A 23,404-nucleotide genomic window follows, 5' to 3' on the forward strand; every position below is an offset into this window, starting at 1 on the left:
ACGGCACATAACATTTACTTGAATGACGCAATAGGAGTCCCACCTCTGCCCCAGAAAGCAAGGCCAAAAGTGATCTGCCTTGCAGATGCCGGGCGAAATCAACATAAGACATGTACATATGTATGAGACCTACTAACATGACGCCAATTGAAAGAGAAGCTCAGCCTAAATCTCATCGGAGGTATATCGCGTCAAGTATTATTTTTTTATGTTAATGAGTGCAATCGAGTAGATGCGTGCAAAATGGGGTCAAGGCTCGATCTTCCCTTTTTACGTAAAATGGCTCAATACAAAGAACATACCGTCGACGCCAATCATACCTTTGAATTCATACAAGTGGCAAACGTTTGAAAAAACGTTCACAATAGGCAACAGCTGAGATCACCTGTTAAATCGCTGTTCGATTACTTAAATTAGTTGCTCAATAATGTTGCTCAAGCATTTTTGTAGACGCCTTAACTGGCTGCTCATATTTTCTCAATTAACTAGATTTTAAAAATGAATATGAGTAGTCTGATTTTCGGTGGACATTTAGAAGAAAAGTTGATTTGCAACACCAATGGACAATCAATGACACTTCAATTTATTAACCGCGAGCAAAACACAAATCTTTCTTCTATTCTCTGACCATTAGACAGCCGTTCTCCCTGTCAGCTATTATTTCACAGGTAGGTATGGCAATCGAGCAAAGCTGTAAAACTGTTCAACCATTTGTATGTTTAAATCATTGATTTAAGATTGCGGTTTCTTCATTCATTCATTCCTTAGTAAAGAATGTGGCTTAAAAGTTAACTCATACTAACGCAATATGCCAGTCGTTTACAAAAATTTTTGAAAAACATTTTTGGCAAATAATTTAAGTAATAGAACAGCGATTGAACAGGTGATCGAGGGTGTTAACTATTGTGAACGTTTTCTTAAAACATTCGCCACTTGTATGAATTCACAATGGTCTAGACAAATATCGGATATGCACGAAGCCCGCTGAAATATCACATGGTTGCTTTTTATTAAAGACACTTCCATTGTGAATTTATACATGTGGCGAATGTTTGAAAAAAACGTTCACAATAGTAAACAGCAGTTCGATTGCTTAAAAAATCATTTGCTCAAATGAGAAAAAACAAACCTTTTTTCCATTATATCATTGTGAATGATGACTAAGTGTGATATCTTATCTGTCAACTGCCTGACAGGATCATTGTGAATGATAACTAAGTGTGATATCTTCTGCATAGATGTCAAAATTCCAAAGTGATTGGATCACCTGATTTGTATTTGACTATCGCTGTCTCATTCTGTATCTCTTTCTATCACCCTCTGAAGATAGGCGCCGCCATATTGAACACGCTGTCAAAACGCTAAAAAGTAGCCATTTTGAATATCCTGTCAGGCATTTGACAGATAAGATATCACACTTAGTTATCATTCACAATGGACAGGATGTTGACATCTATGCAGAAGATATCACACTTAGTTATCATTCACAATGAATTATATAGCCATTCGCGATAGCCATTCTCCGTGTCAGCTATTGTTTGACGCACAACGGTTGGCCCAAATCCCCAACTGAATGCTCCAAGAGGGTAGTAATGGACACTACAGTATTGAGGCTGTGCGATGTCAGGATGGTGTCCAGCTAAGATCACGAATCAGGGCTGTGTGCCTGACTCATTAATTTCCTGGTTATACGGAAATTATTCTTGATCATAGTTTATGGGATATCTTTCTCTCTTTCTATTACTTTTTCTTTCTTTCTGTTTCATTTCTTTCTCGGGGGCTGGATCAAGGCGTATGCGTTTCCGTGCCGAGGATCCCTGGCGGAGCCTAAATAGCCCATTCGCGACCGGAGCCCTCCTGGCACTAGGTTGTATGAAGACCTTACCCGGGTATTGCGGATCTCTGCACGGGTGGACGTTCCTTTTCTCCGCCACTCATGGGAATATGCACAGACAAAACGAGCAAGGGTATCTAAGTTCGGCTGTAACCGAACATTATATACTCAGCGCGAGCTTCAATTTTACATTTCATTTCAGATAAATTACTTTTCTACATAACACGTGGCACCGCACGTTTAAAAGAAGAATGTCTCCCCATTTCCTCTCACAGTAAAACTTGATAAGTGAAATGTCATTGATTCAAAACTATTTTTTGCTAAGTTATAGCATTTTATTCTAGTCTACGACCCTTTTAAACTTGTTTTATATCTAAGTTGAAACACTTTCTTGGCCGGAGCGTCAACTTTCATTCGCATAAAAAGGCCTAGCCAGCGCAGCCGCTGCGTTTTAATTCGCTGGACCAAAATTATCGAAAATAAAGATGTTGCAGGGACGAAAAATCGTGTGAAGCAAGCTTCCCAAAACTTCTAGTAGGTCACATTCACCACTTACCACAGCAGAATTTGTTAACTACCACTGTCTGTATTTCTTATTTAATAATTATTTGTACACTTTTTATGCAGGTAATGTGTTCAGAATTTTAGCTTTTACTCTCTAAAACTCCAATCAGTGTATTTCTCTGCATAAATTATGTTAAAAATTGTGTTAAAGTTTTTGGTGTGGTGAAAGTGACCTACTAGAATTTTGTTACGCTCCGCTGCTTTATTTTCGATAATCTTTGGCTGGACTCTCATGACTATTAGGCAAGGTGCACACGAGTCTACGCGTCATAGACGCTGCAGGCGAAATTTGTATGCTTTGATGCCGAACACATGTATTTGAATGGAGAGCTGCATACCAGGCGTCAGCAGCATGAAAGCGACAAAGCATGCAATTTTCGTGTAGCTAAAGCGCCAAATACACGACACGAACATTTCCGCGAACATTCCCGTTATGTCATGTTTCTGCGACCTTTTCTGTCGTGTATGGTGGTGTTTGCCAGTTCGCGCAAATGTTCGCCAAAAATTTGGCGCACATTTGCGCGAACTATTCGTGCGTGTATGGCGAAATAGCTCATAATCGTAGTAATTTCTGAACGGAACAGAAGTGCGCGGAAAAGTAAAATGGACAATAAAAAATTTCTGAGTGAATTTATTGAAATGTATAAATCTTCTCTCTTTTTTTTACGCTTAATTGCCACAGCGAGCAATATTGCTGAGCACAATTGTTGTCCGTATTCATCGCTGTCTGAAAGAGAACTAATGTTCGGCCAAAAGTTCGTATGGTGTATGGCCAAAGCTGCGAACAAGATTGCGGAATGTTCGCGGAAATGTTCGTGTCGTGTATTTGGCGCTTAAGCGTACAGCAATGTTGGTCGCTGAAACGCTGGTACGCTTGAAAAAAAGGAAGAACAAGATGTTTGTTTACATTTTTTTTGTATGGAAATTTGTGTAATTAGGTCAAAAATGCACTTCGTGTTGTAACGTCGTCGCGTAAAGTTCGTTTCCTCACAACATTGTAAAAGTCTACAAGTAGGATATGTAGCAGCACGCACATACACAGCCACGCTCACCTGATAAATCGCTTGTTCTTGTTCGTTTCTTTTGTGGATGCTATTTGGCACTGTTTTACTTCTTAGGCCCAAGAAAAGTGCAGTATCTGCTAACGAAAACTGCGTAAAATTTATTGTAAAATTTCAAAGAAATATCCTTATTTACTTTTAAACGAACACTTAATTAAATCTCTCTTTAACATCCATATGTTTTTGACAATTTTAATTAACAATTTGTGATACTTTATTACCGGGGACGATTGCTAAAACACGACCAAAACCGTCGCGGGAGGTATTAGGAGACGCGTTTTTGCCTCGCTTCCAATAATTCGAATACTTTCTCGCCTTTAGAGTATTGATTAAAGGACAAAACGCGTCTTTTCATTTCTCTTTCCACATTTTTGGACGCGCTATTGCAGTCGACCTCGGTTTCAAACTGTTTTTCGCGGAGAACTTTTGAACGGGTAGAAAAGCTTAGCACCCGTGTTTGTATTCTTAATACTGGAATAACTACGCGTCCTCAGATACCCCAATTCAAGACTTTTGTATAATTTTCTGTAGGACCTAAATAGGGCACTACATGTTCATACTAAATTCGTTCAAAAAAATTTACCATCACGGCGACCCATATCTGATATTCCGCTCCTTTTATTGTTTCCCTGCGTCGCTTTCCACAACAGCAACCCTGGTAATTTTGACACTTCGTTCAGTGTCAAACGCAGGTTCCACTGAGTTCCACAATAGTTTGACACTGACCGAAGTGTCAAACGGCAGTGGGTTAGAAAGAGAAAGGAATTGTTTCCTTCTCATACATATCATACTTGTAAACCTGTACTATGTCCCCACAACTCAACCGCGTGCAATAAAAGGACGCTATTCATGCGGTTGAGAACAAAATGGCGGAAAGTCAGGGAATCGAAATGACAAAAAATTATTAAAAATAGTTGAAAAACTTAAAATTTATCATACTTGGAGTAAACCATTAAATCTAAATATATAATAACCTTAATTACGCAGAAACCTAGGCACATGGTTCTGGCCTTAGTGTATTACCTGTGTGTTGGTGGAGCAACTGTACAACAATTTAAAGACATTAAAATTTGAATATATAACATGGTGTTATGGATTAACACCAATGGAGGGATAACCTGGTGTTTTATAAGCTTAAGCTTTAACCAAGAAACTAATAATCCAAAAAAAAAGGTCAAAAATGTTACTTTAGTTAATAAAAGTGCGTGAAAGGTATATTACCAAAGCGAAAAAGAGTATTAAACACCACAACAGCTTGGTTAGACATTGTTGAAGCGTTTAAAAGGCTAAAAAGTGTTGGAAACTAGAAATCACCCTTTTCTCTAGTCCGCGGGGGTTTAAACTTGCCTTTCATAATTTACAAAGGCACGGGAATGCAAACAACGTTTAGTACCTATTTTCTTTTGGTTTTGGGGACGGATATAGCTGAAGAAATTATTTTTTTTATTTTTTTCAATAATTGTTTGCTTTTTGTAGCGACGCTCGAAAGTAGCTTCGTGTGCAGATCTTGAGGCGTAGAGAAATTATTGCTATATGAAATATCATGTACGCGGCTATGACGCGTAGCCTTGTGTGCACCAAATATTATCGAAAAGTAAAGATGTTGCAGGCGCAAACTTCGGTGGAAAGCAGCGGAGCGTAACAAAATTCTAGAAGGTCACTTTCAGCACACCAAAAACTTTAACACAATTTATGCACAGAAATACACTGATTGGAGTTTTAGAGAGTAAAAGTTAAAATTCTGAACACATTACCTGCATAAAAAGTGTACAAATAATTATTAACGCCCCGATTCTAGTGTGGTAACAACATTCTTCACCACGGTAACGCAATCATGTAGTAACTTTTACACCCTTTTGGTATTCTACCCGCTAAAGTAGCCGGATAATTTTTTACCCACAAAAGCAGGCGGTTACATCGAAATAACCACACAACAGCTGTTTTTTAGAAAAAGGCAGAACTGAAAAATAAAGAATTGTAAGCGCAAATAAGTAAAGATAATAGCAAAAAAGTGTTGCCTCTTGCTATACATATTTGTTTACATTATGTACTTTCACAGAATAAATTACAATATACCTATGTAGAAACTTATCATGCATAATATGCATATACACATCGTCCCGTTTATTCGTTAACCTCGTATCTACAAGTGAGACATTTTCGGTAAAGCGAACACGGTTCCCACACCATGTTTTCATTTGAGACCAAAATTCATCGAAAAAAAGGACCAAATTTTTGTTTTATTTTATTAGTATAAAATACAAAATTTTAGGATGTTTCCATATAAAATTTTACTGAACATATTGAAGGCTTTCCTTTAATTCAAGCTGAACAAACGAATATATGTGGATGCAACCAAAAATGGTACTATATTTTGATATAGGATAAGTCTATGTCTTTCACCAACCAAACGTTGTCAAGTTTTGGTCACAAAGCTCTTGGTTCTAGCATTATGTTTGATTGCAATAAAATAAAATGTATAGTGCAGTTAGGTTTTAGTAAGAAATGTTTCAAAATTTGCGTTCTGGTGTTGCCGAACTATGTATGTGGAAAACTCAGTAAATCATAAATGAAACTAGGCAATTTTGTTAGTGCTATTTTTATAGATGCTTTCTTTTTCCCTTAACGTTGAAACTTCATATCAGAGCCTAGATTCAGTAAGTGTGAGTTTTGATCCCAGGTCTCAGGGGTTCTGCTAGCACCTACGGGAATAATTTTATACAAAACATTTCTTCTGAAATCAAATCTCCTTTGCATTTGCTTCCTTCTGTCTTCGAGTTAAAATATTTCTTGTGCCAAGATACTTAGTTTTCAATTACCTTGCGTGGCTAAACACCACAATAGTCCTGGAATTCCTTGAACTCATTGAGCTGAGTGAGAAAGATTTAAATATCAATGTGCCAAACCAGAAGTAATGCATAGAATTTCCTTGTATCAGTTTTGAAAGTGTTAGGCTCACGGCAGAGTGCTCGCTATAAGCTATGCTTGGCGAGAAGCAATTTTTATTTTCATATATTTACATAGTGCTTGATAACAGATCGAAATATCTAGCCGTTATTAATATTATTATGAAACAAGAGTTTTTTTGATTAGTTGGTTATTTTATCAACAATTAACGGCAATGTGTTTGCCAACACTTTTCTTTTTAATGCCTGGCATAAATTATATGCTGGGTGAAATGTTATTGTTTTGGTACATTTTATTGACTGAGCAATTTTTTATGGTGAGAGTTCCATTGAAGTAAATTCAAAATTATATGGGAGCTAACGAAAGTGTGGCGAATTTTTGGTCAATATTTAAAGAGAATTAATTAATTAATTAAATACAGTCGGAAAAATAAACACAAATACCCCACGAAAATGTATAAAAACAAAAAAAAAAAACAAAAACCTGCGACTACCCTAACCCAAAACATTATGCAAAGCATGATGAAATGAATATTCAGGTGTTCTCACCCCGTTGACGTCTTCCCTTATTCTGACAAGTTCGGCATGCATAATTTAGAGGGTTGTCTATCATACAGAACTGTCTTTCAGTTCTACTACGATCGTAGTAGATTTTACTATACGTTTAGAAATATTACAACTATATAAGCCGTTACTAGAATTGTTTAGCCAAAAAGATTAACGTAACTTTGTCTTTCCTAACAAAATATAGACAAAATTTTGCAGAAAACTAATTTATTTGAAGAATTTGTACGAAAAATTAAGCAATCCAAATTTATTACTTTTGAAATTCACGTAAATACTGGCATTTAGAGCTGCCCAAAAAGTGAGGTTATGTTGTTGACATCACCTTTATTATAACATCATGATGCAAAGTAACGAGTGACGTCTCTTATTATATTTATCCTCTTTGATAAAGGAAAGAACAAATTATTGAAATCGGTCAAACCGTTTTTGAGTATTAGCTAAAATATTTTTCAATTGTGGTTTTTAAAAAAAAAATTTTTTACCGTAAATGATCCCTGAATCAGATCGAGAATAACAGAGAAAAAATTATTAAAATCGGTTTAGCCGTTTTTAAGCTTTGAACATACTAACGCATGCAAATCCATTTAAATACATATATATGTATAGATTACAACTTGCAGAAAAATGTTGCATATACGTACCAGGTATAAATACAGCCAAATTAGTTCTATTAGCTAAAATATTTATAAATTGAGGCTTTTAAATTTTTTTTTCTCTATAAATGAACACTTAGTCTGATTGAATAAAGGAAAACAATAATTATTGAAATTGATTAAACCGTTTTTGAGTAATAGTTAAAATATTTTTCAATTGTGGTTTTTAAAAAAAAAAATTTCGCCGTAATTATCCCTGAATCAGATCGATAATAACGAAAAAATTATTAAAATCGCTATAGCTATTTTCCAGCTTTGAACGTACTAACGCACACACATTCATTTATATACCTAAATAGATTATACACATCGAAATCAGATCGATCACGTTGTGATAGACGGACGGCATGGCATGCATCCAGTGTTTTAGATGGGCACACGATCCGAGGACCTAACATCCACTCGGACCATTATCTCGTCGCAGCCAAGTAACGCACCCGCCTATGCGCGGCTAAAACCAAGGAAAGCTAGACGTCGAAAGGCTGCAATCGCAACAGACTGCCAATGATTTCGCAACTCGACTCTCACACCTGCTCTCTGAGAGCATAACTCAGCCTGAAGGAATACAGGAGCAGTGGGAGCATACCTCCAAAGCACTTCGTACTGCCGCCGAGGAAAAAATTGGTTACCGGCGGCCACGAAAAAACAACTGATACGATGAAGAATGCCGCGCTGCAACCGAAAGAAAAGGCGCTGCTACAGGGCTACGTTAAAAGCGAACGCAAAAAGAGGAGTGTGTGAACGCTACCGCGAGTTAAAAAGGGAAGCGAGACGCCTTTTCAGGAATAAAAAAGCAGAGGCAGAAAGGCATGAGTGCGAGGAGCTTGAGCTGCTAGCCACCAGGAATAACGCCCGAAAATTTTACCAAAAAATTCGGCGACAGACGGAAGGTTTTAAGACCGGGGCAAACTCCTGTAAGAACGAAAACGGCGACCTTGTAACTGATGTCCAGAGAGTACTTAGATTATGGAGGGAACACTTCTCTGCTCTCCTAAATGGAGACAACGATTCACCGCACAGAGATGACGATGGAATAAATGTCCCCCACCCGATTATGACGAAGTCAGAATACCAATAACCAGATTGAAAAACAACAAGGCCGAACCCGCTGATGGAATGCCTGCGGACCTATTCAAATACGGCGGCGAGGAGTTGGTGGGGCGCATGCATCAGCTTCTTCGCAAAATATGGGCGGACGAGTGCATGCCCGACGATTGGAATCTAAGTGTTCTTTGCCCACTCCACAAGAAGGGGGATACTGCAAACTGCACCAACTATCGCAGAATCAGCCTTCTTAATATCGCATATAAGGTTCTGTCAAGTGTATTGTGCGAAAGATTGAAGCCCACCGTGAATCTACTGATTGGACCTTATCAGTGCGGCTTCAGACCTGGTAAATCTACCATCGACCAGATTTTCACAATGCGCCAAATCTTGGAAAAACCCGCGAAAAAAGAATCGACACACATCACCTCTTCGTCGATTTTAAAGCCGCCTTCACGACTGTGGAAAATGACGTTGAGCAACACCTTCAGCTCAGTAAGAATTGGGAAGGACCTCTCCGAGCCGTTCGAAACTAAACGAGGTTTCAGACAGGGTGACCTCCTATCGTGCGATTTCTTTAATTTGATGCTGGAGAAAATTATACTAGCTGCAGAACTTAACCGCTCTGGAATAATATTATATAAAAGCGTGCAATCACTGGCGTATGCTGATGACATTGATATCATCGGCCTAAACACCCGCGCCGTTAGTTCTGCTTACTCCAAACTGGAAAAAGAAGCGGTAAAGATGGGTTTGATGGCGAATGAGGCAAAGAGTCAGCGCATATGCGCCTTGGAAACCACGCTACTGTTGGCAGCCATAATTTCGAAATAGTAAATGACTTCGATTATTTGGGAACCAGCATCAACACTAGCAACAACATCAGTTCCGAAATACAGCGAAGAATCACTCTGCCAATAAATGCTACTTTGGACTAGGTAGGCAATTGAAAAGTAAAGTCCTCTCTCGGCAAACGAAAATCATACTCTACAAGTCACTTATCGTACCCGTCCTGCTATATGGGGCAGAAGCATGGACCATGACAACAGCAGATGAAGCGGCTCTGGGAGTGTTCGAGAGAAAAGTTCTTCAAAAGATCTATTGACCTCTACGTGTTGACGATGGCGAGTACTGAATAAGATTTAACGATGAGCTGTACGAGCTATATGCAGACATCAACATAGTCACGCGAATTAAAACGCAGCGGCTGCGCTGGCTAGGCCATGTTATGCGAATGAAAGATGACGCTCCGGCCAAGAAAGTGTTTCTATCGGAACCCGCCTATGGAAGCAGAGGTAGAGGACGACCGCCACTCCGTTGGAAGGACCACGTGGAAAACGATTTAAACTCCTTTGGTGTGACCAATTGGCGCAGGTTGGCAGAGAGAAGGAATGACTGGCGCGCCGTTTAAACGGCTAAGCGCCAATTAACTAAGTAAGTAAGATTATACACACTATCCAGTGAAAATTTTAAATAATAGTTAAAGCTTTTTCTAATTTACTATGAAACTATGTAAATTTTTTTTTTGCCAACGAACTCACTTTTTCGGTAGCTCTATTTTCCAGTATTTTCTTGTATTACAAAAGCACTAAATTTTGGTTGCTTCAATTTTTGTACGAAATTCCCGAAAAATTTGTTTTCTGCAAAATTTTGCCTATATTCTTTTGGGGAACACAAAGTTACGTTAATCTTTTTGGCTAAACAATTCTAGTACCAGCTTATATAGTTATAATATTTCTAAAAGTATAGTAAAATCTACTCCGATCGTAGTAGAACTCAAAGGCAGTTGTCTATGATAGACAACCCTCTAAAATATGCATGCCGAACTTGTCAGAATAAGGGAAAACGTCAACGCGATGAGAGCACCTGAATATTCATTTCATCATGGTCATGATGACAGAACTGCCTTTGAGTTCTACTACGATCGGACTATTTTTTACTATATTTGTAAGTATTTAAGCCGATACCATGATTCAATTACTAGAGGTTTGTTCTTCAATGATGACAGATCTTTGACACTCCCAAATTGAAAAATCTGGACGGCTTGCTTTTCCGAAGTAAGGAAAACTGGGAATAATTCAATCCCCTTTAGTGAAATTGTAATAGACAAGTATCTTTGGTAGTATATTAGTAGCGATAATAAATTTGTAAATGCCAAAAGTTTTTGGGTAAATAATTCATTTTTCTACTAAATATTTCGTGAATTGATAAAGTTATGTTGGTTTGGTCTTTCTCTCAGAAATTGTTTGAAGAATGCCGTACGTTAGAATTTTATTCAAAAATGCACTATCTCAAAATTTTTTTCAAAAACTCCCTATATGAGCATAAGTTCAATGCATTTTGCAATAAGAGGGAGTTAATGGAAAGCATTCTGAGATAAAGCGTCCTCAAATCTAACTCTAATATAGGGCGGTTTCGTGACAAATCCTGAATTCGAAAATTTTTGAAAAATATTTTGAGATAGCACGATTTTGAACAGGCAGCCGACATGGTGTGATACGCTACTCAGCAGCCGCAATGAACTCACAAAAACAAAAATAAAAGAAAATGGCTTATTGTCTTAGAACTTTATATTCCTACCTTGACTTTGGCAGAAGAGTTAAGTTTGTGTGCGGTCCTGCTACACGGGGAGTATTCACTCACCTTTTTATTCTGAAATTTCGGGAAGCTCGTTTCCGTTAAGTATTCTTGGAAGCGTTCCGGATAAACTGTTAATTTAGAATATTCGGAATACGTTCATTTGATACTACCTCACGAGGTCCGAATATGCATAATATTCCAAATATAAACCGATTCTCCAAATTCTTAAATGGAGACGAATGTTCCGAACATACGGAATTAATAGAACAGAAGGTCGACTTTTAATACGCGCCCAAAAATATCGAGAGAAGTGGCAAAAACGCATATTGACCTCGATAACAATAATTCGAAGGCGGAAATAAAAATTTTAGCTCGTTCAAAAGATATTGACGAAAAACCAAAAAATGGCCCCGGGTTGCGGTGGCGGCCTTCAGCCGAGCTTATACCCTGGCCGGTCCACCAATGAGGTGGGATCAAAATTAAATGCGTGCAGAATCCCTTTGTACACAAAATCTTTTTCAGTGCACAAAAACATTACAGCAACCACATGAAAATTGCCAACTTCAACTCCAAATATCTCCGGACAGAGATATAATTTTTCTTTCCCGCCTTAGGATTATTGTTGTCGAGGTCACCTCTCTCGATATTTTTGGACGCGTTTTAGCAGTAGACTCCTGTTCTAGACTTTTACCTGAATAAGTTATGTACATTTCGTTATGGCACCATTATTTACTAATAACATTTTTAGGTGAATCGATGTGATAGTCGAAGTTTTGACGTTGAACGATGAATTTTGAATTGGTATAGTTTTCGAATGTGCATAGGTTTACGAAAGTGCACGATTCCTTGGTGTAAGTACAAATGCGTGGTGTCAACGGCGCGCACCCACGTATTTGTTAAAGATTGGTTAAGGCGAGAAAAAAGGGAGGAAAATAAAAACACCAAAAAGGTTTCGTGTTAATAAAGAGGAATTACAAATGGTTTGTTTTATTAACTGTATGGAAATACACCAAGTGTTAAGAAATGATTTTAACAAGTGTTGTGAAAAATTTAGATATTAAACATGATCATATGTATTTAATTAGCGAGCTTTGCTCATATTGCTTTATACAATGGTTTTTGTAATTGATATTAGAGAAAAATTGTAAGTTTACAAACGGCGATGGTTACTAGGACATGTTTCTGAATTTCACTTCTTCATCAGCTAGCTTTTCGGGAGCTGAGCGTTGAACTCGAGTCTCCAACATTCATATCAGTGCAAGCCTTTTAGCTGCTACGCCATATGAATGTTCCGTTGTCCGCTGTACAATTGGTCTCTAAGAGTTGCGTTTTTTGTTTATATTCCTTTTGATCACCATGTAGGCACATACACTCTGTATGTAGTTTATTCCTAATGGTGTGGATATGATTTTTAGGCGTGCTTTTGAAAGCTTAGTAACATTTGTTCGGATTTTTACAGTATTTGTTTTTAATACTTCCGCTGTTACTATTATATCAATATGATCATATGTATTTAATTAGCGAGCTTTGCTCATATTGCTTTATACAATGGTTTTTGTAATTGATATTAGAGAAAAATTGTAAGTTTACAAACGGCGATGGTTACTAGGACATGTTTCTGAATTTCACTTCTTCATCAGCTAGCTTTTCGGGAGCTGAGCGTTGAACTCGAGTCTCCAACATTCATATCAGTGCAAGCCTTTTAGCTGCTACGCCATATGAATGTTCCGTTGTTCGCTGTACAATTGGTCTCTAAGAGTTGCCTTTTTTGTTTATATTCCTTTTGATCACCATGTAGGCACATACACTCTGTATGTAGTTTATTCCTAATGGTGTGGATATGATTTTTAGGCGTGCTTTTGAAAGCTTAGTAACATTTGTTCGGATTTTTACAGTATTTGTTTTTAATACTTCCGCTGTTACTATTATATCAATATGATCATATGTATTTAATTAGCGAGCTTTGCTCATATTGCTTTATACAATGGTTTTTGTAATTGATATTAGAGAAAAATTGTAAGTTTACAAACGGCGATGGTTACTAGGACATGTTTCTGAATTTCACTTCTTCATCAGCTAGCTTTTCGGGAGCTGAGCGTTGAACTCGAGTCTCCAACATTCATATCAGTGCAAGCCTTTTAGCTGCTACGCCATATGAATGTTCCGTTGTTCGCTGTACAATTGGTCTCTAAGAGTTGCCTTTTTTGTCTATATTCCTTTTGATCACCATGTAGGCACATACACTCTGTATGTAGTTTATTCCTAATGGTGTGGATATGATTTTTAGGCGTGCTTTTGAAAGCTTAGTAACATTTGTTCGGATTTTTACAGTATTTGTTTTTAATACTTCCGCTGTTACTATTATATCAATATGATCATATGTATTTAATTAGCGAGCTTTGCTCATATTGCTTTATACAACGGTTTTTGTAATTGATATTAGAGAAAAATTGTAAGTTTACAAACGGCGATGGTTACTAGGACATGTTTCTGAATTCCAAAAGGAATATAAACAAAAAAGGCAACTCTTAGAGACCAATTGTACAGCGAACAACGGAACATTCATATGGCGTAGCAGCTAAAAGGCTTGCACTGATATGAATGTTGGAGACTCGAGTTCAACGCTCAGCTCCCGAAAAGCTAGCTGATGAAGAAGTGAAATTCAGAAACATGTCCTAGTAACCATCGCCGTTTGTAAACTTACAATTTTTCTCTAATATCAATTACAAAAACCATTGTATAAAGCAATATGAGCAAAGCTCGCTAATTAAATACATATGATCATATTGATATAATAGTAACAGCGGAAGTATTAAAAACAAGTACTGTAAAAATCCGAACAAATGTTACTAAGCTTTCAAAAGCACGCCTAAAAATCATATCCACACCATTAGGAATAAACTACATACAGAGTGTATGTGCCTACATGGTGATCAAAAGGAATATAAACAAAAAAGGCAACTCTTAGAGACCAATTGTACAGCGAACAACGGAACATTCATATGGCGTAGCAGCTAAAAGGCTTGCACTGATATGAATGTTGGAGACTCGAGTTCAACGCTCAGCTCCCGAAAAGCTAGCTGATGAAGAAGTGAAATTCAGAAACATGTCCTAGTAACCATCGCCGTTTGGAAACTTACAATTTTTCTCTAATATCAATTACAAAAACCATTGTATAAAGCAATATGAGCAAAGCTCGCTAATTAAATACATATGATCATATTGATATAATAGTAACAGCGGAAGTATTAAAAACAAATACTGTAAAAATCCGAACAAATGTTACTAAGCTTTCAAAAGCACGCCTAAAAATCATATCCACACCATTAGGAATAAACTACATACAGAGTGTATGTGCCTACATGGTAATCAAAAGGAATATAAACAAAAAAGGCAACTCTTAGAGACCAATTGTACAGCGAACAACGGAACATTCATATGGCGTAGCAGCTAAAAGGCTTGCACTGATATGAATGTTGGAGACTCGAGTTCAACGCTCAGCTCCCGAAAAGCTAGCTGATGAAGAAGTGAAATTCAGAAACATGTCCTAGTAACCATCGCCGTTTGTAAACTTACAATTTTTCTCTAATATCAATTACAAAAACCATTGTATAAAGCAATATGAGCAAAGCTCGCTAATTAAATACATATGATCATATTGATATAATAGTAACAGCGGAAGTATTAAAAACAAATACTGTAAAAATCCGAACAAATGTTACTAAGCTTTCAAAAGCACGCCTAAAAATCATATCCACACCATTAGGAATAAACTACATACAGAGTGTATGTGCCTACATGGTGATCAAAAGGAATATAAACAAAAAAGGCAACTCTTAGAGACCAATTGTACAGCGAACAACGGAACATGCATATGGCGTAGCAGCTAAAAGGCTTGCACTGATATGAATGTTGGAGACTCGAGTTCAACGCTCAGCTCCCGAAAAGCTAGCTGATGAAGAAGTGAAATTCAGAAACATGTCCTAGTAACCATCGCCGTTTGTAAACTTACAATTTTTCTCTAATATCAATTTAGATATTAAATATATTTTGAAAATTCGCACTTACGTGAACGTGAGATGACACCGTGTAGCTTCGCTGGCTGCTGGATTGAAAGAGGACGAGCCTCTTTGCAACAAAACCTATGAACCCGCGATACAGCACCTTCGTTGGTTTCCCGGCAACAAAGTTGCTATACCGCGGGCGCACAGCGGTAAATGTAAAATACACATACGTAATACCACTCACACATGCCCGTGTGCTAGTGACTGCAAACATGTGTGGGTGGCAGCGAAATATGTTACGAGGGGGGGTAGATATATTTAGGTCTGTGACCTAAACAGTGTCCGTACTTTTCATATAACCTATGTTCAGACACACTAATAGATCGTGCATAGTTAATAAATTCATCATAAAATTAAAAAAAAAGGTCTTATCGGGTATTTGTAAACTGATTGCTTCCTATTTCTACTACTAATATTTTTCGAAAATTCGCAAAGAAACAACACAGTTAACGGATGTCAATTCGACTTGGGAGCAAAATGGCTGCAATTGTCAAAAAATGTGTCTGTCGAGCAAACCTCTTGTGATTGAATCATGAGCCGATACTAGAATTGTTTAGCTAAAAACGTAACTTTGTGTTCCCCAAAAGAATATAGAAAAAATTTTAAAGAAAACTAAATTTTTGGGGAATTTTGTAAGAAAATTAAGTAATAAAAATTTAATAAAATTTTAATACAAGTAAATACTGGAAAATAGAGCTGCCGAAAAAGTGAAGTTATATTTTTATAAGCGCCGGTACCCTGGCCGTGGTGGGATCAAAATTAAATCCGTGCAAAATCCCTTTGTTGACAAAATTTTTTTCAGTGCACGTCAACATGACAAAAACTACATGAAAAATGCCAACTTCAACTGCAAATATCTCCTGACAGAGATAAAATTCTTCTTTTCCGCCTACGGATTATTGTTGTCGAGGTCAATACCCGTTTTTCTGACACCTCTGTCAATATTTTCGGAAGCGTATTAGCAGTCGACCCCTGTTCTAGACTTTTACCTAAAAGGCAAAATAATAGGCGATCCGGTTCATATTCCCTTTGCATCCCTGCATACTAGTGATGAACGATATTTCACTATCGGTGAATGCATCGCCGCGAATGAAAAATTGCTAATAGTCCTAGTGTTCCAATGAGACATGTACCAGATACGGATCCATACGGTTCACATTGTTGTTGCATTTGCATGTTAAATCTCTATCCGTATCTGATTCATGTGTCATTGGAACACGAGGAGTGAGCTATTCCTATCCAAATTTATCAGTGATTGGTGATTTTCCTTAAGCATGAAATTCTTTTTAATGACAATCGCCTCTGGCAGCATTTCGCCAACAGCGACTACGGCGATATTTCTTCATGAAGAATGGAAATCACCTCTGTCAGCACTCGAATGTGTTTACTTTTAGCTAGTATGATCTGCTTGGCTGCGAAAATTGGATTGTATTAATTTATTAAAAATCCGTTTTAATACCGAGAAAGATGACACAAATTGTAGTAAAAAAAGAAGTGAAATATGTCAACTTTACGAGCCCATAAAGACGGTGACACAATGACATTTTTCATATAGATGCGTTTAACACAAGCTTATGCATTCCAATAACATCGCCACAATCAACCAAGATGTTGCGTTTGTAAATATGAAGGAACTTCAGACTTGGCAATTGAAGTTTATTACGCCTTGCCCATTCATATACAAAATTTCGCGAAGCACTGTTGTAAACATTCTCCCTATACAACAAAAATACTTGCTAACATATTTTGTGTGGTAATCATTTGTTATAGGTATTGCAGATTTTAATTGCGAAAAATGTTAGAAAATTTACCAACCAGTGGGAAAAAAATTGCACTTGCAACGTGTGCCAACATCCTTAGCCAAAGCAAATGTCAAATTCTTTTTCTTATGTTTTGCTTGGAACAAAATTTGGGAGATGGCTACTTTTCAATATCAGATGGCGCCAGTGTCGCTCATTCTACCGTTCTCCATAAAAATACCTGCAATCTACTCATAATGCATAAGCTTGTGTTAAACTCATTTATATGAAAAACTGCTGATGTGTCGGAGCTGAAATATTCCAGAAAATTAGAATTTCGCATTACACCAGTGTACAATAAAGGGTACACATTTTTTTCTTTTTATTGCAATTTTAGTTCATATACTCTGAATATATTCGCTTGTTAAAAATAAATTAAAGCGATCGTTATATGTAGCTGTAAAAAATAGCCGCGATTCAAAAATCGCCATCACTATTTTCACTGGTAGTTCAAAATCGCTGTATCGCCCATCACTACTGCATACGCATGTATGTAAGTACAAATGGCTTAAACAGAGGTGCGTTGGTAGGTACATATCTAATTCAAAATAGTAAATTTTTACATATGAACATTAATGTATAGAATTGCAGTTTCCTTTATATATCTACATACATACATACTTACATGTACTTGTCAAATACATAGTAAATGTGTAAATCGATCTACACAGGCACATACATATGTGTACAGACGAATTTGCACTAACACAATTTATATAGACCCAAATATGGATCTACATACATACTCACTATGCACAAAAACTCGGTCAGCTTTTACAGGCCATACTTTTTTATAACTTAATGTCTTGCCTTTCGAAAGCAGTATGCAACATTTTTTTATTCATTCATTTAACTTCACTTTTCACAGATAGGCAAATTGCAATTCCTAATCGTGTAATACATATCTATGAACATGCATACATATGTATATACCATATCTCTGCACTCGGTAGGTGCATTTAACTATTAAATTCCGAAAATTGCACCGATGACATTTGAAACTTAGCAGCAGTCGATTGGCTACGTTATAATTTGGTAATATTTGAAGAAAATATCTTCAATACCTTGCAAATGGATTAATTACTTTCCATGCGAAAACTTATATGTTATGCACAATTTTACAGGCCAGACTACCACTTTCCTCTGGCCACGAGAGTTTGTGAAAATAACAGCCATTTATGATAGAATACAGAATGGAACAGAGTACATATGTATGTACAAAAACCGACGACGAAACCAGCTAGGCAGCAATTGATTCAGCTGTGTAGTAAACTTGATTGTTGGGATTCACTGATGCTACAGTGGGCAATTACACAAAGAGTATGAATAAATTTTGTATAGGGCAATAATCTTTTATGTCGATGGCATGGAGAGAGAGAGCCAACCTAATAAAACCACACTGGGTTTTTTAGCGCACGCAAGCAACCGCCGTTTTTTGCCCTAACCGAAATAAGTATGCGTTCCGATAATGTAAAATATGTATGCAAAGGTCAAATCCAAATATCACGCAGAACAAAAATTGGAAATCGAATTAGGTTTTCACCAAGGCGAATTCACTACCAGTTGGTGTTATCCCATCATATTTATTATATTGCTTACTTTTCTCACACCACCCAAAAGATATATGAATGCTTCTAAGCAGAAGAGTGTCAATAGTCAAATTTTAGGAAGTTACTTGAAGTTAGCTACAGCTTTTTGACATAACTTTCCATCTCAGTTTACCATTAATCGACAGTTTATTTGAAATATTACAGAGACATATTTGCCAATTATCCTGGAGTAAAAGCATTTGTACGGCGGCCTGCGGTCTTAACGTGCTCAGCCTACCACACCGAAGATCCTGGGTTCAAGTCCCGGACAAAGCAACATCAAAAATTTATAAAACGGTTTTTTTTTTTAATTAGAAAAAAGTTTGTTTGGGCGGACGCGTCCGAAGGCAGTGATTTGGCAAACACTCTGTTGTATTTCTGCTATAAAAAGCTTCTCAGTAAAAACTTGCTGATGCCGTTCGTTGTCGGCGTAAAACATGTACATAGGTTCCGTCCCGTCAAATTGAAAAGGATAAAGACGGAAATTGGAGGATAAGCTCGGCCTAAAATCTTCTTTTGTCGCTTTCATTCCACAAACTTTTTGTAGCGACATTTAAGTGCTGTGTGAGGTTGTTGCTTTAATCGCCGCTTGAATATCAATATACATGTTTATTGACGCGACTGCAGCTTAAGCACGCTTCCTTCAGAATTTCTGCTGCTTTCTTCACGGCTATAATTTCCGCCTAAAAGAATCGGCAGTAATCTGGCAGCCTGTAGGATCTACTTATTTCCGGATCGAAACAGTAAACAGCAGACCCGACCCCTTGCATTAATTTCGAACCATCCGTATACACGTATGTTCAGCCATTCTGTACCCTGGCTCAATTGTGACCCCAATATAACTTTGTGCGACCGTTTGTGCGATATTATTAGATGGCGCTTTACTGATATGGCCATAAGGCCTCCACTAAAGCTGCCCCGAGGCCTGAAGCCTCGTTGCAGTTTCTAACGCGATATCTTTGGCCATTAGGTCTGCAGGCGGGATGTGTAGAATGGCATGCAATGCTGTTGTCGTGGTAGGTTTTATGGTTTCCGCTATGCTTATCATTGATAATCTGCATACCCCAAGTTTTTTAGTATACGTACTTTTTTGTATGGTTATCCACCAAACAAGGACCCCATATTAATGTGTGGGTTTGAGAATTGCCGTAAATACCCAATGAGAGTTTGGGTTATAGGCCCCACGTGCATCCTAGTCTTGCATGCATACACTGCCGCGGAGGCTTTCTTCGCTCCCTCTTCTAAATGGAGTTTCCACGACAACTTGCTATCTAGTATAACTCCTAGACACTGTTTGCTATATTTTTCTTTTAGGGTTACCCCTACAAGCTTCAACTTATTCCAATTAGGGATATTTTATTTCCTAGTAAATAATATATTTTATATTTATATTTATTTATTTATTACGACTCTTAGAGCCTAGATCAACACCTAAAAGCATTATAGCATTAATTAACAATATGTACTATGTACGAAATTGAACTTAAATTAGTATCTGAATTTGAAACATGAATTTGAATTTGAAACATGTATTTGAATTTGAAACATGTAACACAAATTAATTCGAATCCTAATATTTATTTTATATTCATTGATTTCGCGTGAGCATATAATCTTTTCTTAAATAAGTTATTATCACAATTCTTAATATTTGCAGGTATTTCGTTGAAGCATTTTAACCCTTTGTAAAAAAGACTATTTTTTCAGACTCAGTTTTGTAATTAGGTAATAATACCACAGCCGCCGTTGTGTGATGGTAGCGTGCTCCGCCTACCACACTGAATGCCATGGGTTCACACCCCGTGCAAAGCAACATCAACATTTTAGAAATAAGGTGTTTTAATTAGAAGAAAATTTTTCTAAGCGGGTTCGCCACTCGGCAGTGTTTGGCAAGCACTCCGAATGTATTTCTGCCGTGGAAAGCTCTCAGTGAAAACTCATCTGCCTCGCAGATGCCGTTTGGAGTCGGCATAAAATTAAAAAGGAGCACGACGCAAATCGGAAGAGAAGCTCGGCCTAAAATCTCTTCGGAGGTTATCGCGCCTTATATTTATTTTTAATTAAATAACACTAGATCGGCTTTTTACGCGTCAGCGGTTAACCCGACTCCAGACATGAACATCCCGAAGGGCCTGATCCATCAGAGAGCTGATTGTTGTCAGGCATTTGCCGCTTATGATTACTGAAACCTAATGTGCATATGCCATAAGTGTGACTGGTCGTCCGTCGAACCGCCTAAACAATTGGTTTATAACCAGCGTCAACAAAATATGTGATAAAACACCAGCCTGCGGCGTTCTTCTGTTACAGATTTTATTGCCTCTCATAGAATGTTTATAACAGTGAGGGCATTTTTTTTTTTTAAATGGGGTAGCCCAAATAAGTTTCAACTGCTAAGTTTGAAGTTCTTCTTAATATTTGCAAACAGAACATCTTGCGCGATTGGATCGATGTTCGCTTCTGAATCAAACCTTATGAACGTGAGAAAATTCATTGTGACACTGTGATTAAGTTAAGTGCGTTGTTATGGCTGAGCTTGATAACGCGCCGCTGCCATTTCTGTTTGGAAAACCCCAAAGTGTGGAGATTCGAGCCTCGGTGGCGGCGCATTGTCACGGTCTATTTTTTTAGATTAATTTCTTTTTTTTTTTAGATTTTCTTTGATAATTTTAAATGATATAGAGCGTTATACAGATCATAAGAAATCGGTCAATAAGTTTTTTATTTGCAGTCTGTAATCCCAATGTGAAATTTATTTATTTGAATATATATATATATATACGTGTATGTATCTACATATATATTTTCTTTTCTATTATTCATTTTTTTACAAAATTTCGTGGAAGGATTTCTTTCAATAAAATTTTGCAGGCCTAAATTTATGGTAGCAGCACGCATTTCGGAAGAAATTTTATCAAGAAAATTAATAATAAAAAAGGAAAATGATTTGAAGTTTGGCTTACAAGAAGAAAATAATAAAATATCTTGAGTTGCTATGTGTGGTATCTATCTGCTTATACCAATTTCACAGAGAAAATTAATGGAATCACACTTTCGTTAAATCAAATAATTACCATTTCCTTTTCACATAGAGCATTTGATTTTTACAAAAAATACTGGGTGAAAATCACGCTAGTAGCATTTAATAGCACAAAATTTAAGTAAGATTTTCATTTGTTTTTTCTTTTTAAGGAATAGGTTCGCGGTATATATGCACAAATCACACACACAGTGATTTGTGGTATATATGCATGTATGTAGTTTTCGGTAGCTAGGTATATAAAATCCTTCCACATATGTGAAAATTTTTATTTATTTCACAGATAACAGATATCATACATTACAAACCACTGTTATCGCTTCAATGCAATGCTAAAGCGAGAGAGAAGTTGTGTTTTAACAGCTGATTCTACGGTCGGAAAGAGAGATGCAGCTGTTGTTCCAACAGCTGATTTTTGTTTACGTTTGGCATTTGACATATTTGTCGTTTTTTATGAGAGCTACAATTAATTTATTTTGTAATATTTTTTGTCTATTACAAAATAAAATATATAATGAATTTTTCATGTTTATGTGGATTAATGAATTGTTTTATATGTGGGTTGTTAGCGCGCATATATGTTATGCCTGAAAATGTATGTACATGCATGGATATGGCTACATGACCATGCATACATATGTATGGATGTGTATTCGTGAATATACAGAGGTATGCCAAATATATGTATGCCGTGAAATAAACGATTTATCTAAACTTCGCTTGCCTTGACTATTCATTAGATATAAATTGTATCTGCATTAGTACAGGCATAAACTTACAACTACGTAATAGAAATATGTACATAAGTAGGTAGTGTATTATATTTATGATGAAAAGCATGACTCACCTGCCGCAGACCTAGCATCTATTCCTGTGACAGACAATAGCAATAATTGAACGAAAAGGATCTTGAATAGCTGTGGCACGTCGGCTGTGCTCGGCCTATACTCCAATGGTGTTACAATATTTCTCACAAACACTATTTTCTTACTTCGTCCAGTAGTTTGTTTCAACACAGTCCTTTTGTCGAATATGTGTTGTATTACTAATCTATTACAATAATTCTACTGTTTTCATATAAAAATACATTTTTTCCGAGAGGTCGTCAGTCACTTCGAACGCCAATAATAATAGGACCGATTAAATACAGATTCTCCTTTCTATTATGGTCGATATACATACATGCATACAAACATAGGTACGTATTGGAGATGTTACGAATGTCTTATATTTATTCCGCAAAAAGTAGCTGTCAGGCGTATTTAAATAGAACATTTTATCGCGTCAAAGCGCAGAAAACGACAAAAAGCCTACCCAGGCAAAGCAACACGCTAGGCGTTCGGCTGTATATTGCACAAGTGCACTATTAACGATTCCGGGTAAAATAGGTAAACGATTGTTAAAATTGAATTTGGCAGAGAAAAATGTTTAGATACGGTTTCTTTTATGAAAATTACAGAGATGGGGGTGGTGCATGAATGCACTCAGTTGACTGGTAATGCCAAAAATATCAGCCTCACTCAGGTATTATAGTGGTAGTGAAGCTGAAATGTTTTTTAATAAAAAAAAATTATTTCAGCTTCAGCTTCATCACTCATTTGAGTCCGATCAGACTCGTATTACGCTCATAAATAGCTCATAATTTACTTCTTATGTAACTCTTTCCGGAGTACATTTTATGCATTAAAGTAGGGGCTAGGATT

The 23,404-nt window shown here is 36.9% G+C and overlaps 1 protein-coding gene across 9 annotated transcripts in view; it reads right to left on the bottom strand.

Moving 5' to 3' along the window:
* The window catches only part of LOC137238498 (uncharacterized protein DDB_G0287625), a 172,416-nt gene extending 149,545 nt beyond the window's left edge, over positions 1–22,871 (bottom strand). The window contains exons 1-2 of one of the 9 annotated variants that reach the window (XM_067763567.1): positions 22,549–22,871; positions 6,279–6,438 (exon numbers count right to left, since the gene is read on the bottom strand). The gene's annotated coding sequence lies outside the window, so the exon portion shown is untranslated. Of the gene's footprint in view, positions 1–5,213; positions 5,358–6,278; positions 6,439–17,697; positions 18,286–22,548 lie in introns of those variants that run through there. The other 8 variants (XM_067763564.1, XM_067763561.1, XM_067763565.1 and 5 more) reach the window with 8 other exon arrangements.
* Positions 22,872–23,404: the final 533 nt, after the last annotated feature.

This window comes from Eurosta solidaginis, chromosome 1 (genome assembly GCF_040869045.1).
Source record: "Eurosta solidaginis isolate ZX-2024a chromosome 1, ASM4086904v1, whole genome shotgun sequence".
In the NCBI taxonomy this organism is placed as follows: Eukaryota; Metazoa; Arthropoda; class Insecta; order Diptera; family Tephritidae; genus Eurosta; species Eurosta solidaginis.